Raw genomic sequence first — 19,344 nt, 5'->3', positions numbered from 1 at the left:
CAAAATACTTCCGAGTCATGACTACTCTTTGGTTCGCTGGCCCCATCCTGACTCTAAATGACTTCCTTTTTTACCATATCACGAAAGCTATAAAGAACTCCTTTCCCCCTAAACTCTCTTTAGATCAAATGCTCTGAGAGAACTCATGGTGGTTTTAAAATATGTTCACAAATTCTTTGATACGCCTCCCTTCTAGAAGTAGAGCTTAATTTCCTTCCCTGGAGTGAGGGCTGAACTGAGTGAGTTCTTCAAATGAATAGAATAAAGTAGAAATAATGGTGTGTCACTTCTGAGATGAGTAATAAAGTGCACTGTGGCTTCCTCTTTGCTGTCTCTTGGTTCACTAATCCGTAGGAAGCCAGCTGCCATCTCATGAGGACAGTCAGGCAACATCCTGGAGAGACACATGAAGTGAAGAACAGGTCTCCTGCCAACCAGTCATCAAGGAAATGAGATCCTTGACCAATAGGTAGGTGAGTGAGCCATCTCGGAAGCAGATTCTCCAGCCTCAGTCAAATCTTCAGATGACTGCAGCCTGGCTGACGTCTTGACTGCAATTTCATGAGAAACTCTGAACCAAAACCACTCAGCTAAGTTGCTTCAAATTCCTGAATTCAGAAACTGTGAGACAGCCAATGTTTGTCATTTTAAGCTGCTAAGTTTTCAAGTAATTTGTTACACTGTAATAGATCATTAATAACAGATTTTGTTGCCTGAAAGTGGGACACTGCCAAAACAAAAACCTAAAATGTGAAAGTGGCTTTGGAACTGGGCAGACGCTGGAAGAACTCTGAGGGGAGTGTTAGTGAAAGTCTGAGCGGCCTTAGAGAAGCTGCCTGTCTTCTGTTCTCCAAATTCCATACAAGTGCCTCTCATATGTGGAATCTAACATGGAAAATGGTTGTCAAGCGATTCTAAGAAATGTTTTCCAGACTTTCTTAACCCTTGGAGGAACACAGAAGAGGGATGCTGAGTTGCCAGTAGACAGTCTGGAGCAGCTCATTACTTCAGGTACTCAGCATCAATATACACCTTTTTACCCACATTTAATTTTCAAACAATAATAGCAACAACATAATGCTTTCACCTAATGTGCAGTGACTATCTCTCACACAAACGAAGATGCCCTTACCGTTTCCCCTCAAAAGGGGAGACCCAAAGTCTTATCAGTCATTTATCTCTTTATGATGGTTATTCTTTTTCTTTTTCAGTTACAATCCCCCTGATACCCTGTAACCTAAAAACTAAATCATGAGGTTAACTACCATCAACTCACTCTATATGAAAGAGTACAGGAAGGGGAAGGACAAGAAAGAAATTAACAAATGTAAATATATATGTAATAAACCAAGGAAAAATACGCCTAGCTACTAAAATCTCTTTCCTTAATTGGTGATGAGGTGGTAGTTGGTGTTTATAATTTCCTTCTTTCCCTACCCAATTCACATTCCCTGTGCCCTCAGCCAGCACTCAGGTACTCATGGTTCTTTAACTGACGATATGACTCAAACCTTCACTCTTAAGTGTGTGAACCATTAGTGGTCCTGACTGAACTGTATTGCTGTGGTCTTCCCGTAACTTTTACCATGAGACATCAAAGTACTAAGGGGCACCATATTCAGAATAAGAGTTAAGTTCATTGAGGAATTGCTGTCCCCTCCATAATGGGACAATGTAATCAACCTGCTACCAGGTGACTGGCTGGTGCCACTGAAGAATGATCCATATTACAGACTCAGCATTGGTCTCTGCTATTGACAGATTTAGCAATCACCAGTGGGAGATGCCAGATTAGCCTTGGTGAGAAGTCTCTGTTGTAGAGCCTATGCATAACTTCCATCCCTGCCACCATGGCCACTTTATTCATGAATCCAGTGAGCAAGCACTGGGGTAGCAGAGGAAATAGACTAAAAGATATCCAGTCTCTTGCCAGGGTTCCCATTGGCTAAACCCAACAAGAAACCAGAGGGCAAGGCAGCCTAGTAATGCAGCCCACACAGATCAAAGCAAGATGGAGAAAGATGGAGAGGGGATCTGGAGGAGGAAACAAAAGCTACCCAGTGTTTTCTCCATTGTGGTGCCTCAAGTAAGATCTCTGCTCACCAAACCTAGACTTTTTTCAATTAATAATTTTGTAGGCACCCATCTTAATTCTAGGGAGATCATGAACAATTAGCCAATGACAAAGATGCGTGCAGCCTAAACCATTCTGATTACCACGCATGCCCTGCATCCCATTTCCAGAACCATGACCATACTGTCCTTGGCATTTATATCCTGCCATTTAGCCCCTGCTGCTCTGAGACCCCGTTATTCCCACTCAGATCAAGGAGCGAAGGAAAATGCCTGGAACATAGGGTATATTCAGTAAATACTTGTTGACTGTGTAAAGACCTGGTGAGTTAGATATAATTATTTACTCTCTGTATATTTTTGTTGGAGTCAACTGACTTACCTTTCTGGCTATATTTTCTCTTATAAGAGAGAACTTATAAGTTCTCTCTTCCAGTTCTTAGAATGATTCCCTAATGCTTAGTACCAGTCATATATATTACTTTCAAGACCAGAAAGCTTAGTTGTTGGATGGACTAAGCTTCAGGGAAGCGGCAGCATCTGTAATGTTCTTCGTTGCCTCCATCTCAGAAGTTCTATTTTCAGCAGTGAAGGGTGTGAATTTTTTCACATCTCTGGCAAGGTCAGAACTCAGAGGATGTGAAACGGTGGCAGGGAAACAAACACAAGACTGAGGAAGTCCAGAGACTTGGGTTCTAGCCTAGTTCTGCCATTTGGGGACTGTGTTAGTTTCCTAAGGCTCTTGTAACAAATTATCATAAACAGGGGGCTTAAAACAGTAGAATTTTCCTCTGTCACAGTTCTAGAGGCTAGAAGTCCAAAAGCAAGGTGTTAACAGAATTGCACTCCCTCCAAAGGCTCTAGGCAAGAGTCTTTCCTTGCCTCTTTCAGCTTTTGGTGACTCCAGGCATTCCTTGGCCTGAGGTTTGCCTAATTCCATCTCTGCCTCTGTCGTCACATTGCTCTGTCTCTTCTGTGTCTCAAATCTCCCTCTGACTTTCTCTTACATGGACATCTGTCATTGGAGTTAGGGCCCACCCTAAGTCCAGGATGATCTTGTCTTGGATCCTTAGCTTAATTACATTTACAGAGACACTTTTTCCAAATAAGATCACATTCAAGATTCTAGGCGTTAGGACTTGCACATATCTTTTTGGGGGGCCACTATTCAACCCACTATAGGCACATCAAGTCACATATTCTCTGGGACTCATTTTCCCCATCTGTAAAATGAAGAAGTTGGACTAGATGAATCTCTAAACATTTTATTATTCTCTTAATCTTTACTTCATCTAATTGAGGTTCTATAAATAATATCACCCTAAACAAAGTGGTTATAGAAGACAGCCAGTAATTGACCACTGCATAATTCCCCAAGGCACAGCTACACCACGTAGACAAAAGGCCCCACTACTGACTTTTGTCCTGAGTTTGTAAACCTAGTTTCAGCCTGGCTTAGTCTCAGGAAACTGAAGCCGGCTCTAACTTCAATAGGTTGCTTCAACAGCTCACATCCATTCGCTCAAAAAGAAGCAGGGATTTCCCATTCTTTAACAAAGTCTGGTTGAGGGGAGAAGGCCCTCTATACTCAATCTTCACCTCAATGATTTAGTTAAAAGGTTGTCCAGAATAAAATTGTTTTTCTTCTTACCATTGGATTTTGCAAACCTCTGTCCTTATATATTTTGTTAGTGTTGTCCTATTATCTTTAATTTTCTTGGGTCTCAGAAAGCCACGGTGCAGATTTCATGACTCTTGCAAAGAAAAGAAAATTTGTTGGAATGCTTTATTTAAATATAAACCATATTCGTAAGTTATTCAGATATATATGAATGGCTATTTTGGCAGGGGAAACCTTAGCAATTCTTAATGGGCTCTAAAGAAAAAGTTGTTGAGTCTACGCTGAGTGATTTAAGGGCCTGCTTTCCTGGGAACCAGCAAGGCAACAAAGGCTCAGCCACTAGATAACAAAGCATCTTGAAATTCTACGAAGAGCTGGGGACCCACCCTAAAATATTTCCAAGGGGATGCAAAGGTCCAACATTTTAATGAGGCAGAAGGTTAAGATTGGACAATACGCAGAAAATAAATCTGATAACACTTCACAACAGTTTCATAGAAAAATCCCTATGTTTCCAATGGTCTCCTTCTAGCCCCCCTCTCCCAAGTAGCTGGTTGTGTATCAGTTTGGAAAGGGCAATAGTCTTTGTGATTAATGTCCAGTGCTCTGGCCACCCCAAGACATGGCAGAGATACAGCTACAGTTGTCAATCAACAGAGCTCTCCCACCTCCTGTCTCCTCCTCCACTCACTGCTGCATCCCTCTCCTTCCCCCTGCCTATTCTAACAGGGTGCTCTCCTGCCACCCTCTCTTCAGGCAACTCTCCCCACGCTGGCCCACCTCACATATAACTTTCTAATCAGGTCCCATAACCCTGGGCCTGGGACCCTGTTCTTTAATTTCCAGGGTAATCAGTTAGTCATTTAGGTTTTATCTTAAAAGCTTTATAACTGTTTATTAACCTTTGCTAAGGTTTATGCTGTGCCAGCCTCAAGTTGCTTTATTGTAGTTTTCTATCTTCTGGGAGATAGGGGAAAACCAGCAAGTCAGCAAACCTGATCTGCTGATTTTAGCTTCACACTCTTGTAGACATCAGCTCTGATTCCTAAGCTTTCCCACCCAGAGCCCTTGAACCTTCTTTCCTCTCATTAAATATATCTCTTTATCCAGTTCCCCTCAGAGGGAGCTAACTGACCTGCTAAATTGTTGAAAGGTGTTAAAATATTATCCTCCTACCCCAAAGTAACATGATCATTTTAATGGAAACATCTTAAGCCCACCTCCTTTATGCTGAGACCTTGAGACCAAGACAGATCATGAAATAAGATTCTCTGGTACCAGCAGGGCCTCATGGTATACCCGGACTTCAAAGCATTCTCGTCCCACAGAGTCTGTGGTATAATATCTGAGACGTGGCAAAGGAGCAATGTGAGAAAAAGTAGTGTTGTGTCCATTTGTGAGGAATAAAAGCTGTATATCAGAAAGAAATTTGGCTTGGGCAAGAGTGGGCCTAGAAGGTGTCTGCTCATTTGAACCTCTCGGAGCATAAATCCTGAATCATTATAGAGGAAGCGGCTGTGTTGGTCTGCTCAGGCTGCCATAACAAAATACCATAGACTAGGGGCTTAAACAACCTCATTATGACCTCATTTAACCTTAATTACTTCCTTACTAAATATAGTCACATTGGGGTTTAGCGGTTCAACATATGAATTTGGGGTTCGGGGCACAGTTCAGCCCATAGCAGCAGGAAGGCTTAATCCAGACCCCTTGCTCTGTGCCCAGAAAGGTAGGGGCACATCCTCCAGTGGTAGAGCCAGCATTCTACTGTTCTGGAAGCAAGGGGTGGAGGCTGGGGCGAGGCTTATAAACCACTGCTAGGAGCTGCAAGGGCACCCCAGGTACATGCAGTGATGTGGTATTTAGTGTTGGCTTCACACATTCTGCAGCCTAGGGCCCACACAGGCCTGGATCTTTCAGCACATGAAGTCTCTTTGCTCAGATGCTCTGTCTAACACCTGTGACCCACAGGTCCACAGCCTGGGGCCGACAGGTATGCAATTTTAGGGTCTCAAGAAGGATTCCTTGGCCTCCAAAATTCACTTATTCAACAAATGTTAAGGAGCCAGGCACTGATTTAGGCACTGGGGAGACAATCTTGAATAAGACAATACCGACTTCCCTCACTTGCTCCTCAATTCTGAAAAGCCCTTTAACAGGGCACAGAAACTACATGGGTACTTCCTGATGTTGGTTCCCAGTAAGGCTGCGGATCTCAGATCCTTTCCTGAGGACAGATTTTGATCAGGCCAGAGAGTGGACCCCAGAGGATGGAGAAAAGGGAAAAGAGTGAGGGGGCTTTGGCTGCAAAGACTCTCTTTGCTGGCTTCCCATTTATCTGTGCTGTCCTTCAATGCATGTCTCAGACACAGCCCCTCCTCTCCAGGCCCCCGTCTGACCCAGGGTGGACTCCATTTCCCCTCTCCTACTCTCATGATATGGGCAGTGATTCCCTCCAAAAGGATTGGATTGGGGCTGCTTGCCGAGGTGGAGGGGAGACTGCAGCAACCACTCTCTTCCATCTTCCTCACAAGCGGGTTCCACTCTTTTAAGCTGCAGAGTCAGCAAACCCTCCACCTGGAAAAAGTCCTGAGAACTGGGCCTGTGGACTGACTCACAGGCGGAGTTTGCAGACTTCAAAGCTGGCGCCAGCCTGGCAGCCCTTCCCTACTGTTAGCATTATCTTAGTTCACTTGAGGCAGACGGCGAAGTACACTTTTATCTTCATTGCAACACTGCTTACTTACAGAGGGCCTTTTCAGGAACTGGAGCAGCTTCCTGAGAAGATGTGAACTGAGGGGCTGAATGAGCCCCCCAGCTGCAATGCCCTTATCAGTGCCCTCTGGGGCTCTAGGGAAGCCAGGGGGCAAGTTTGGAACCTACCGACCAGGAAGCAGTGACTCTATTTGAGAAAATACCCAACTGTCTGGATTCATAGCTAAGATTTCCACTTAACACCAGTTGGGCAAGTTGCTTAACTTCCCTAAGCCCCAGCTTTCGTAAAATAGGGGTTTAAAAAAGCAGTAACTACCTCGTGGGGGGTTGGGAGGATTCAGGGAGATAATGCTTGGAAGGCCCTGGGCATAGGGCTTGGCGTTGAGCAAGCGTTCCAGAAAGGTTAACTGTTATTATGAATAATAATTGAGGTTTTTTTGGCGATCATGTTAGGACATGGTTTTTGTGAGCATTTTCTCCCTCGCCCTATAGGCATGTGTCAAGTTCCACCAAGCCCATTCAGAGCTCTGACACACAGCTTGACAGAACGTCATCAAGGTCTGGGCCCACGGTGCCTGGGTGCCAAGCTCAAGGAGGCCTCCCAAGCAGGCAGCATTCACTTACCATGGCTTGGAGTGTTTTTCTTTTACAAAAATATGACTGCTCAGGGGCCAGCCCCGTGGCCGAGTGGTTAAGTTTGAGCGCTCCACTTTGGCGGCCCAGGGTTTCACCGGTTTGGATCCTGGTCACGGACATGGCACTGCTCATCAGGCCATGCTGCGGTGGCATCCCACATGCCACAACCAGAAGGACCCACAACTAAAATATGCAACTATGTACTGGGGGGATTTGGGGAGAAAAAAAAAAAGACTCCTCAGAGTGCTGTTCTTCGTCTAGCATTTCTTTCTCATATCCTGCAGAAAATATCCTAAAAGAAAATAATAACAATATCTAATGCTTATTAAGGGCTCTATGTACTGCAGGACTCTTTTAAGGCACAGGATATTTAGAAGATTAATTTTTTTAAAAAGTCTAGTTACCTTAAATGAGAAAATGTAGCATTTCATTTGGCTATATAATTATTAAGGAATAATTGATGTATTTTTTGGTCTGAATGTTACAGTCGTGTGACAAAAGGATTAGTTGCTTGTTTATGGTCAATAAATTTGCCTCTAAGCCTCCAATAATTTATTATGTAATAAATAACATGGTATACAATATATAATTTATTATATGCAATAAATCTGAGCAGCTTTTTCTTAGGAAATGTACCTTATTATCCTGTTCCTTTTGTTAATTACAAAGAGATCTTCTTTAGATGAAGAATTTAAACGTAGGACTTGTGACATGGGAAAAGGAGCTCCCTCTAATTTCTCTTTATAAGATAGTCAGTGCAGACATAATATTCATTTCCCTTAAGGGAACAGTGGCTCTTGACCAGAAGAAGAATGGTTTCACAAGAAATCTGTGAACTGAGCAGCGAAGTATCCTTGAGCCTTGTGTCAGTCAAAAAATGAACGTTGGGGTGCTGGCCCAGTGGTGTAGTGGTTAAGTTTATGTGCTCTGCTTCGGTGGCCCGGGGTTCATAGGTTTGGATCCCCAGCACAGACCTACATACTGCTCATCAAGCCATGCTGTGGTGGGGTCCCACATATAAAATAGAGGAAGATTGGCACAGATGTTAGCTCAGGGCCAATCTTCCTCACCAGTCTTCCTCCTCAGACTTCCAGCCTCCAGGACTGTGAGAAATAAATTTCCGTTGTTTAAGCCACTCAGTCTATGGTATTTTGTTATGACAGCCCAAGCAGACTAAGACTCCAATAAACTTTCCAGACCATGTTTCTCCTTTTTTTGACAGATGTTTGCACTTGGACCAGTATTTGTGTTGAAACCATCTGATGATCTGGCTGCCCCTTGTTCCTGGCTCTGAGGTCACCTCTTGGACCTGAGAACAGATTTGGCTCTACCCCTTTGGATGTCTGTCCTTGCACCTTAAACATGACCTGGGGCTCTTTCAATCCAAGCCCAAGCCCAGCCCAGCCCCTGATCCCACCCTGCTGGGTTACCCCCAGGTGAAGGGTCAGATGATACTTATGTGTCAGGAGCCTTCAAATGTACAATGAAAAATAAGGATCATAAGGCATGGTAGGACAAACATTGAATCTAAATTTAGGGAGAGAGGAAGAAGAGAGAGCCACAAAAGGGAGGAGAGAAAAGAGACAGGACATTTATTGAACATCTCTATGTGCCAGGCAATGTGTCAAAGACTCTCATTTAATTATTTCACTTAATTAAATGAATTATTTATTTTATTTGATTCCACAGCTCTGTGAAGATGCCATTGTTATCACCCTTTTAAATATCAAATAGCTTGTCTACAGGTTTTGCCCTAGATGGTAAAGGTGAGATCTGGGGGGAGATAGACAAAAGCTCTGTGGGGCTAAAGAGGACATGGATTGTTGCGTGAGTGTGGCTGTGGATGGTAAGAGAGGGAATACAGAATGGAAAGCTAGAATTCACTCTGACATCCAGGTTTGCCCTCATGCATCCAGGTTCTTTCCACATCCCCAGGCTGGCTTGGCTCATTGTTGGCTCTGTGACCCCGGGAGCAGGACATCACCTCTCTGAGGCTATATTTTCTTATCTTGAAAATGGGGAAAGTACACTTGTCATACTAATTCAGAGGGTTATTTCCAGGGTCTGGTGAGTCAATGTACAGGAATGAAATTCATGCAGGGAAAAAAAGCCATAAAGATTCAGTTCCACACCTTGTCATAGTTCCTAGCCCAAGGAGGTGACAGTGCAGCTAAGGGGGCACAACATAAACCAAGTGATAACAATATACATGCGACTGCAGCGTTAGCCATTTGAATGTTCTCAAAGTCCTCTGACCTGCTGGAAAGCCGCATTCTTTAACATTTAAATAAACTTGTCTTGAACTCCCACTTCCTGTAGAATGAGAATAATCACCATCATTCCCAATATTTCTGAGAATTCTTGGGGCCTCTCTCCTTGTTGTCTCTGACTCTGTATGTACACTTCTGTTAAATTCTCTAACTTTGCTGGATGGGTTGTCTCTTTTTTTTCTCTATCACCTACCTGCCCTCCCACCCCCACCCCTTGGCAGCCCTGAACACCACCTGGCTGCCTGAATTCCCCAAGTACCACTGACACCAAGCTGTATGTGTAGCAGATTTTACTGAAGACTTGAGGGAACGAGGGCGAAGTTGTAGCTCAGCATAGCAAATGTTAAACGTCCCTTTCTTTAATTGCCCCTTGGCCATTGCCACTTCTGAAAAGACCTCACTGGCCTGCTTTTTCCATAAAGCCCCAGCAGCCACCATATTGCTCCTTTGCTTTCTCTTTCTTCTCCTGTTCTCTTCTACCTGCTCCTCCTAAGATGCTCCAATAATTCCTGCTGTAGTACTTACAGAGGACAAGATGGCTACCACGTATTGAATGCTTACTTTGTACTAGGCACTATGCTAAGTGCTTTACATTTCTCAACTAACAGACATTCTCATTTTCCTCTGCTCCAGACAATCCAGGCACATATCCTAGGAGCCTCTATTTTCTTTCAATAAATAATTTTTACACAACGTCTATGTGGTAGGTGTTGGGGTCTCTGCTCTAATGGAGCTTCATAGCCAATCAAGATAATAACCAATCAAGAACCAATTAGGATAATTTGCTTAAAAAAACCCCCACAATTCTCAATGAGGAATTCTATTGCTGCTTTTAAACAAACTTTTTTTCTCGAGGCTACAATATAAGACAATATTATCACAAACCGCGATATTAGAGAAAAATACAAAAAATGCCACATGATTGACACATGAGTAGCTCAGGCAATAAAGGAGGACAGTGAGTTCATCAGGAGCTGAAATGGAGTCCAAAGGCTTTTAGGAAAAGGGGGAGTCATCTGAGTTGGATCTTGAAGGATGGGTAGTACAAGAACAGAAAGAGGCTGGGGTGGAATGAACAGTAGAGAGTCACGGCTAAGAGCAAGGACTCTGGGCTCAAACTCTGTCATTTGCTCACTTTGGGGCTTTGGCAAATGGCTCCATTGCTCTAATCCTGAGTTTCCTCGTCTGGAAAAGTGGGATACCATATTACCTTCCTCAAAGGTGTGTGGTCAGGATTAAATGAGAAAATGCATTAAGTGCATTTCAGGCATGGAATAGTGCCTGAGATATGATAAAATGAACAATATAGCTTAAGAAAAAGAGCACAAAGAATCTACATTAGGATCTTTACACTTTAGCTATTAAAATTTTTGGAGAACCTTACCATTTATACAAATGGTTTTTTCCTTTTACTTTTCTCTAATTCAATCATTCCCAATCTTGTAGGCAGATATGCTTATCAACATTTCCAATTTGGGGAAATGGAAATTGAAGCTCAAGGCAGTTAAATACTTTCCCCAAAGTCATGTGGTCACTTTGCCCACAGAGCTCCTGACTCCAAATCTTCCAATCCTGCCTTAAAAGTAAAACACCCCAAGAGAGAGAAAGCCTGAAATGCTTCATAACTAATAGATTGGCTAAGGATTACTTCCTGATAAGTTGTTTTCTGAACCAGGGTAGACTCTCACCAATGGGATAGAGTCAGAGCAGCCGGGGGAGGGTGTGGGAGACCAACACCAACTTTCTCAGATTTTGTCTGCCTCACTGTGCAGCCATGGAGAATAATTAGCCAACTATGAATCAGCAAGGAATACTACAGATCAGGTTTTCCAACCAGAACCCAAGCCAAAAGTCTCCCAAGGAGTTCAGCAAAGAGAAAATAGAGATTCTAATCCACAGTCCTGTAAGACTAGTTGTGGGAGGCTGTTGTTGATGCTGAATCTCTAGAACACATGAGCATGCTCACAAGCCCTCACTGAATTCTCCACAAGCCTCGTTGACTCCCACCAAGGCCAGGACTGCTCACCCACCTGCTCCCTGACACATGCGCCCTTAGCACTGCCTGCCTTGGTCAGCAGCTCTGCTCTGCAAGGACTGAGGCGGCCCCCACAGGCATTCTGGAGGCTGTTACCCCAGAGCACTCTCTATCACGGCTTTCCCAGCAAAGCACTGCAAAGGATAAGTAGAAGGAGAGATGGGAAGTAGAGAGGAAGGGGTTTGAGGAAGAGACAGAGAAGAGACAGGGAGGGAAGTAGAGTCAGAGAGAGAGAGAGAAATTACAAACAGGACGTGAAAGCAGAGGACAGGAAAGAAGGTAGAAATCCCCCATGCCAGGGTGGAGGGTGATAAAGCCCTAGGACTTACCATAGTCTCACTCCGCTTTCTGTGGCCAGATAACATTTAGTTGATCTTTCAGTTAGGTATTTTTAGAAATTCTTTACTGAAAAAGCAAGTTATCCAACACGTGGTCATGAATTGGCCAAGACCATGCTGCAGTATGGAGGGGTGTTTATCATCTCCTTCTTCTATTTCCACATCCTTCATACATTTGGTGTCTCACCACTCTGAAAGGAACCCCGCTTGTGGGACAAGGCTAGAGAGAAAAAACCTTTAAACTTCTTGCAGGCAAAATTCAAAAAGCATCAAAATTCCATGAGAAATGGCAAGGACTTCAAAAAATAAACTATAATTGGGTAAATAAGACATTATAAAAATAATGAGGTTCTTGGAAAACATTTGTCATCATCACGCTTTTCAACCTGCCATTTAACTGCCCCCAGTAATTCAAATGGCTTAGTATTCAGGGTCAACCCCATCCAAAATAGTGACATTGGAGAGATGTATCTTTAAATGCGTCCCTTTGCATTCCACTATATGTCTCTTTTTCTCCTTCACAAGCTGTTCCCTCAGGGAACTTCCGCTCTAGTGAGAGGGACAAAGCCCCTAGATCTAGCAAGAGCTCTATACCTAGTGCTAACATATGCCTAGCTCTAACACAAGGCCAACTGAGAACAAGCGCCAATGCTTGGGCGGAGGGGGGCGACAGGAGGAGAGAAGCAAGTATAAGGAATGCTTTACCTAGGACGTAATGGAAGGGAGTTGGGAGGAGGTGGTATCTGAGAAGATAACAGTAAATTCTTGTTTACGACTTACTGGTGCTGAGACATCAGCAGGAATAACCTTCAGATTTTGGGGCAAATACGAGTGTGGGGCGAGACTTCTCAAAGTCAGGATTAGAGATAAGGACTGGATGCTATCTCCATGAAGTGGGAGGTGTGTCCCTGAGGGCCTGAGTGCACAACGAGCAGAGCACAGAGTCCTTATGCCATGCCCACCAGGCAACTACCCGAGGCTTGATGACTTGCATTACCTGCAGTCAGTGCAGTTGTAGTTGGCAGGAAGATCTTAAAGGTCCATTTTGCTCTAAAAATCTATATGACTCTACACGATAACCTGCTCCACACCCCCAGATAACAGCTATTTTATGACGCTGGCTGGCGCCAAGGAGATGGAATTGAGCAAGAGAGGACCAGGAGGGCCCCCAAGTACTCCTCTTTGGTACTTTGATTTCTTCAATCATCTTCTTGGAAGCAGTGTAATTTCCAAATCTGTTCTCTTCTCTAGCTGATAACAAATCCACTCAATATTAGCTCAGTCAATGATTAGAAAGTTGGAACTTTCAGTTTTTTGGTTCTCTGCCCTTCCTCTAAATACAATTCCTTTACTTTAGACAAATTTTCTGCATTTTCTCCAAAGCTTGCTAAATGACATTAGCACTGCATTAACACTGGCAGACCCAACCTTAACGCTCAAGAAGGGGTCACCTACATGAGAAGATTTGAGTGGTGCCAGAAATGTCCTGATGTTCAAAGCTATCTAGCTCCTTCCGTTAGAGCACGATTTCTTCTATCTTTTTCGTTATTCATTATCCAACAAGTATTTATTAAGTGCCTGTTGTGTAACAGCTCTAGCAGGCACTGTGCATTTGAGCTGTGAGTGATGAATGTTTTGGTTAGTTTGTGTGTTTGTTTTAACTATGTTACTGGGCTGGTGGAGAGGCTTTCTGTCTGTCTAACAGATGACTGAGGGCATCGCAGAGGAGACTGGAGTTTTTCTGGAGGTGAGACAGGAGTAGGAATGTCTTCATAGGTATGTGACCTGGGCAGTCGCACAGGGCTCATTCTCAGAAGGGCCCTGTGCTTAGTTTAATGCTCTGCTGTTTCTGCCTCGAAATTCTTAATCATTTTTTAATGAGGAGGCCCATGTTTTCATTTTGCAAATTACATAGCTGGTCCTAGTTAGGAGAGATTCTTTTGGAGAGAATTCTGCACCTGGGGGTAGAAGAATATAGAAATAATAATAGAAGTTGCACAGGAGTAAAGAGAAAGGCACCAAACACCACTCTGAGATGTGGATTTGAGTCCATTAGAACTATTTTATTGAGCTGAATTGAGGTGAGGTGACAAGCAGTTCACAGTGAGCATTGAGCTAAGTAAGCACTTCACATGAATTAACTCAACTTAGGATTCTATGCAATGGACAGCATAGTTATCATTGTTAGTTCTTAAACTAATGCTATTTTGTTATGGCCAACTAGCCATTCTACTTACAAAATGGTAGGCAATAGTTTTTATATAGATGTCTTCTCTCCCCTACCCATGCCCTCAGCCCACCAGTGCAATCTGCTACTATTTGAAGTTACTCCTTTAGATCTGCAAGTCCTCTACCAAGGTAGAAGTGAAAGCTGTTTTTTTAATTTTTATTGAGTTAATGATAGGTTACAATCTTGTGAAATTTCAGTTGTACATTATTGTTTGTCAGTCGTGTTGTAAGTGCACCCCTTCACCCTTTGTGCCCAACCCCCATCCCATCTTTCCTTTGGTAGCCACTAATCTGTTCTCTGTCTGCATTTTTAAATTCCTCATATGAGTGGAGTCATACAGAGATTGTCCTTCTCTATCTGGCTTATTTCACTTAACATAATTCCCTCAAGGTCCATCCATGTTGTTGCAAATGGGACGATTTTGTTCTTTTTTACAGCTGAGTAGTATTCCATTGTGTATATATATATACCACATCTTCTTTATCCAGTCATGAGTTGATGGGCACTTAGGTTGCTTCCACATCTTGGCTATTGTAAATAATGCTGCAATGAACGTTGGGGTACATGGGACTTTTGGAATTGCTGATTTCAAGCTCTTTGGATAGATACCCAGTAGTGGGATAGCTGCATCGTATGGTAGTTCTGTTTTTAATTTTTTGAGGAATCTCCATACTGTTTTCCATAGTGGCTGCACCAGTTTGCATTCCCACCATTAGTGTATGAGGGTTCTTTTTTCTCCACAACCTCTCCAACATTTGTTACTATTTGTTTTGGTTATTTTTGTCATTCTAACGGGTGTAAGGTGATATCTTAGTGTAGTTTTGATTTGCATTTCCCTGATGATCAGCGATGATGAACATCTTTCCATGTGCCTATTGGCTATCCATATATCTTCTTTGGAGAAATGTCTGTTCATGTCCCCTGCCCATTTTTTGATTGGGTTGTTTGATTTTTTGTTGTTGAGTTGTGTGAGTTCTTTATATATTATGGATATTAACCCTTGGTCGGATGTATGACCTGATAATATTTTTTCCCAGTTAGTGGGTTGGTTTTTTGTTTCAATCCTGTCTTCCGTTGCCTTGAAGAAGCTCTTTAGTCTGATAAAGTCCCATTTGTTTATTCTTTCTATTGTTTCCCTTGTCTGAGAAGACATGGTGTCTGAAAATGTCCTTTTAATACTGATGTCAAAGAGTGTACTGCCTACATTTTCTTCTAGAAGCCTTATGGTTTCAGGTCTTACATTTAGGTCTTTGATCTATTTTGAGTTTGTTTTGGTGAATGGTGAAAAAGAATGGTCAATTTTCATTCTTTTACATATGGCTTTCCAGTTTTCCCAGGACCATTTGTTGAAAAGACTTTCTTTTCTCCATTGTATGCCCTCAGCTCCTTTGTCAAATATTAGCTTCCATAGATGTGTGGTTTTATTTCTGGGCTTTCAATTCTGTTACATTGATCTGTGCACCTGTTTTTGTACCAGTACCATGCTGTTTTGATTACTGTAGCTTTGTAGTATGTTTTGAAGTCAGGGATTGTGATGCTTCCAGCTGTGTTCTTTTTTCTCAGGATTGCTTTAGCAATTCAGGGTCTTTTGTTGCCCCATGTGAATTTTAGAATTCTTTGTTCTATTTCTGTAAAGAATGTCATTGGGATTCTTATTGGGATGGTGTTGAATCTGTAGATTGCTTTAGGTAGGATAGACATTTCAACTATGTTTATTCTTCCAATCCAAGTACAAGGACTGTCTTTCCATAGAAGTGAAAACTTTTTAATGATATCCATTCGCACTACAGGACCCAATACTTGTCTTAACAGACCTTTACTAAAATGCATCTTCCTGGAGGAGAGGACCTTTGTCTGTGTGGGTCACTACTGTATCCTCAACATCTAAGGGTGTGTCCAGCACAATAGTAGGCACTTGATATTATTTATACTCAGTTCTGGCCAAGATGGAGTAACAGGGACCAGATTTACCCTTTCATCTTCAAAAACTAAAAAATCCTAACAAAATAAATGCAACAATGATTTTCAGATATTGGACAACAGGTAGCACATGATGGTGATCCCTGAAATAAGGGAAACAGGATAAGCCCTACGATCATTTCAGCTTACTGCCTGGAGGAAGTTTCCAGGCCATAGCTCAGAGAAGCGGGAGAGAGGCCAGTAGTCTCCCAGAATTCAGAGTTCATAGAGGCCAAGGTGGCTAGAATTCGCAGGGCAGAGAACTGAGGAGAGAGCTGCACAGAGAGAAAGCTGATAGGGACATGCATGTGAGGAAACCACTGGGGCCCAGGAAAGAATTACTGGAAAAGAGCAGGCAGAAAAATCCTCAGAGCTCACATAGGGCTGGGAAACTACTAGACAAAGTGGAAAGACCTCCTAACTTTTGGGACATTGAGTAAAGTTCTCAGAATAGGATTGCCTTAATAGTAGAGACAAATTGGTCCTAGATTAAAGACTCTTTGGGACCTGTGTAACAAAGCAGGAAAGTAAGCTTTGCTAGATTCAAACTGTTTCCAAGTGATAACTTACTTACATCCCAGAATGAAGCTGACAAATATTTAAAGGAAGACAGAACAATCCAGCACCCAGCTACATAAAACTCATTAACTGTCATCTTACTTTAAATTGCCAGACACACAATAAAGCATAAAAACAGGATCCATAACAAGGGAGAAAATCAACAGAAACAAACACAGAAATGACACATGATAGAATTAGAGGACAAAATCATTAAAACAAGTATTTTAATACATCCCATATGTATTAAAATATGTTCAAGAAGGTAGAGGAAGTAATGAGCTTAATGAGGAGAGAATTAGAAGATATAAAAAGAGGTTTGAAATTGAACTTCTAAAGATGAAATGAAAAGTACTCTGGATGGGATTAATAGCAGCTTAGACATTGCAGAAGAAAAGATTAGTGAATTTGAAGACATGGCAATAGAAACTATCCAAAATGAAACACAGAGGGAAAAAAAGACTGAAAAAAAAAAGAGAGAACATTGTATTAGAGGTATGTGGGATATCATCAAGTGGCCTAATATACATATAATTGGAGTCCCAGAAAGAGAGGATTGATGGGGTAGACTGAAAAATATTTGAGGATACACTATTTAAAAAATTGGACTGTAAAATATCTTTCGTTAAACTTCATTTTTTGGTGCATAGAAATACAGTTGATTTTTGTATTTTGTTTTTGCATACTCTTGTGGAAATCACTCCCACCAGCAGCATCTGAGAATTCCAATCACTCTGAAAACTCATCAGTACTTGGTATTTGTTTTTCCCCTTTTTTCCTCTTCCTGCCTGCCTTCCTTCCTTCCTTCCTTCCTTCCTTCCTTCCTTCCTTCCTCCCTCCCCGCCTTCCTTCCATTTTAGTCATTCTAAGGGGTGTGTACTGATATCTCACTGTGGTTTTAATTTGTCTTTTCCTAATGACTAATGAGCCAACCCTGGTGGTCTAGTGGTTAACACTCGGTGCTCCTACTGCCATGGCCTATGGTCATTTCCCAGCCAGGGAACCACATCCCCTGTCTGTCAGTTGTCATACCATGGTGGCTGCATGTTGTTGTGACGCTAAAAGCTATGCCAACTGGTATTTCAAATACCAGCAGAGTCACCCATGGTGGACAAGTTTCAGTGGAGCTTCCAGACTAAGACAGACTAGGAATAAGGACCTGGCCACCCACTTTTGAGAAAATCAGTCATGAAAACCCTATGAATAGCAGTGAGTATTGCCTTCATATGCTTTTTCTTTTTTTTTTTTTTTTTGCCATCTGTGTATTTTCTTTTGTGAAGGGTCTGTTTAAGTCTTTTGGCCATTTATCACCTTGTTTGGTTGTTTTTTTCTTAATATTGAGTTTTGAGAATTTGAAATTTATTCTGGATACAAGTCCGTCTCAGATATATGATTTGCAAATCCTTTCTATTTGTGGTGTGCTTTTTCATTCTTTTTATGGTTTCTTTTAAAGAGCAGAAATTCTTAATTTTCATGAAATCCAATTTATTAATTTTTCTTTTATGGATTGTGCTTTTGGTATTGTATCTAGGAAATCTTTGCCTAAACCAAGATCACAAAGATTTTCTCCTATTTTTTTCTGGAAGTTTTATAGTGTCAGATTTTGGATTTAGGTCTATGATCCATTTTGAGCTATTTTTTAAATAGGGCACAAGTTATGAATTGAGGTTAATTTTTTTTCATATGGATATCTAGTTATTCCAGTGTCATTTATGGGAAACATTATCCTTTATACACTGAGTTGCCTTTTCAACTTTGTGGAAATCCATTGACCATATATGTGCGGGTCTATTTCTGAAGTCTCTATTCTGTTCTGTTAAACTTTGTGTCAATCCTCTCTTTGATACCACACTGTCTTAAGTACTGTCTCTTTATAATAAGCATTTGTCTTAGTCTGCTCAGGCTGCCAAAACAAAATACCACAGATGGGTGGCTTAAACAAGAAACTTATTTTCTCACAGTTCTGGAGGCTGGAAGTCTGACATCAGGGGGCCAGCATGGTCAGGTTCTGATGAGAGCTCTCTTACTGGCCTACAATTGGCCACTTTCTTACTTCATCTTCACATGGTCTTTCCTCTGCGCTCAGCAAGAAATAGTTCCCTCTTTTCCTCTTCTTTTAAGGCCACTAATCCCATCATGAGGGCTGCACTCTCATGACCTAATCTGACTCTAAGTACATCCCCAAGGCCCCATCTCCAAATATCATCACATTGGGAGTTAGGGCTTTCAACATATGAGTTCTGGAGAGACACAAACATTCAGTAGATAACAGCTTTGAAATCAGGTACTATGAGCCTTCCAACTTTGTCCTTCTTTTTCAAAATTGTGTTGACTATGCTAGTTCCTTTGACTTACCATAAAATTTTAAAAATCAGTTTGTCAATTTTCACAAAAAAATCCTGTTGGGATTTTGACTGGGATTGATTTGAATCTATACATCAACTTGGGAAGAATTGACATTTTAACAATATTGAGTCTTCTAGTTCATGAACATGGTATAGTCTCCTTTATTTGTTTTCTTTGATTTCCTTCATCACTCTTTCCTAGTTTTCAGCATACAGATTCTACATATGCTTTGTTACATTTAAACCTAGGTATTTCATGTTTTTTGGTGCTCTTGTAAGTCGTACTAAGAATTCAGTATCCCATTGTTCATTGCTAGCATATAGAAATACAGTTGAATTTTGTTTATTGATACAATAAAATTTTCTTTACTGATCTTGTATCCTGTAACTAACTGAACTCACTTATTAGTTCTGGTAGGGTTTTTTTAGCAGATATTTTGAGATTTTCTACGTAGAAAATCATATAATTTGCGAATAGAGATAATTTTTTTTTCTTTACAATGTCTATGTCTTGTAGGTCTTTTTTTGCCTTTTTGCACTCTCTAAGACCTCCAGTATGGTGCT

General features: G+C 41.8%; 1 protein-coding gene across 5 annotated transcripts in view; it reads left to right on the top strand.

The window, feature by feature from the left end:
* SLC28A2 (solute carrier family 28 member 2) overlaps positions 1-19,344 on the top strand; it is an 85,794-nt gene that overhangs the window by 6,421 nt on the left and 60,029 nt on the right. For 2 of the 5 annotated variants that reach the window (XM_070237194.1, XM_070237198.1), the window contains exon 1: positions 13,285-13,464. The exons of 1 other annotated variant lie outside the window; for it this stretch is intronic. The gene's annotated coding sequence lies outside the window, so the exon portion shown is untranslated. Of the gene's footprint in view, positions 1-13,284; positions 13,465-19,344 lie in introns of those variants that run through there. 2 more of the 5 variants (XM_070237200.1, XM_001502656.5) reach the window with 2 other exon arrangements.

The sequence above is a fragment of the Equus caballus genome, chromosome 1 (genome assembly GCF_041296265.1).
Source record: "Equus caballus isolate H_3958 breed thoroughbred chromosome 1, TB-T2T, whole genome shotgun sequence".
In the NCBI taxonomy this organism is placed as follows: domain Eukaryota; kingdom Metazoa; phylum Chordata; class Mammalia; order Perissodactyla; family Equidae; genus Equus; species Equus caballus.
Note: the sequence above shows the minus strand (reverse complement) of the source record. Positions and strands in the feature narration are given on the sequence as shown.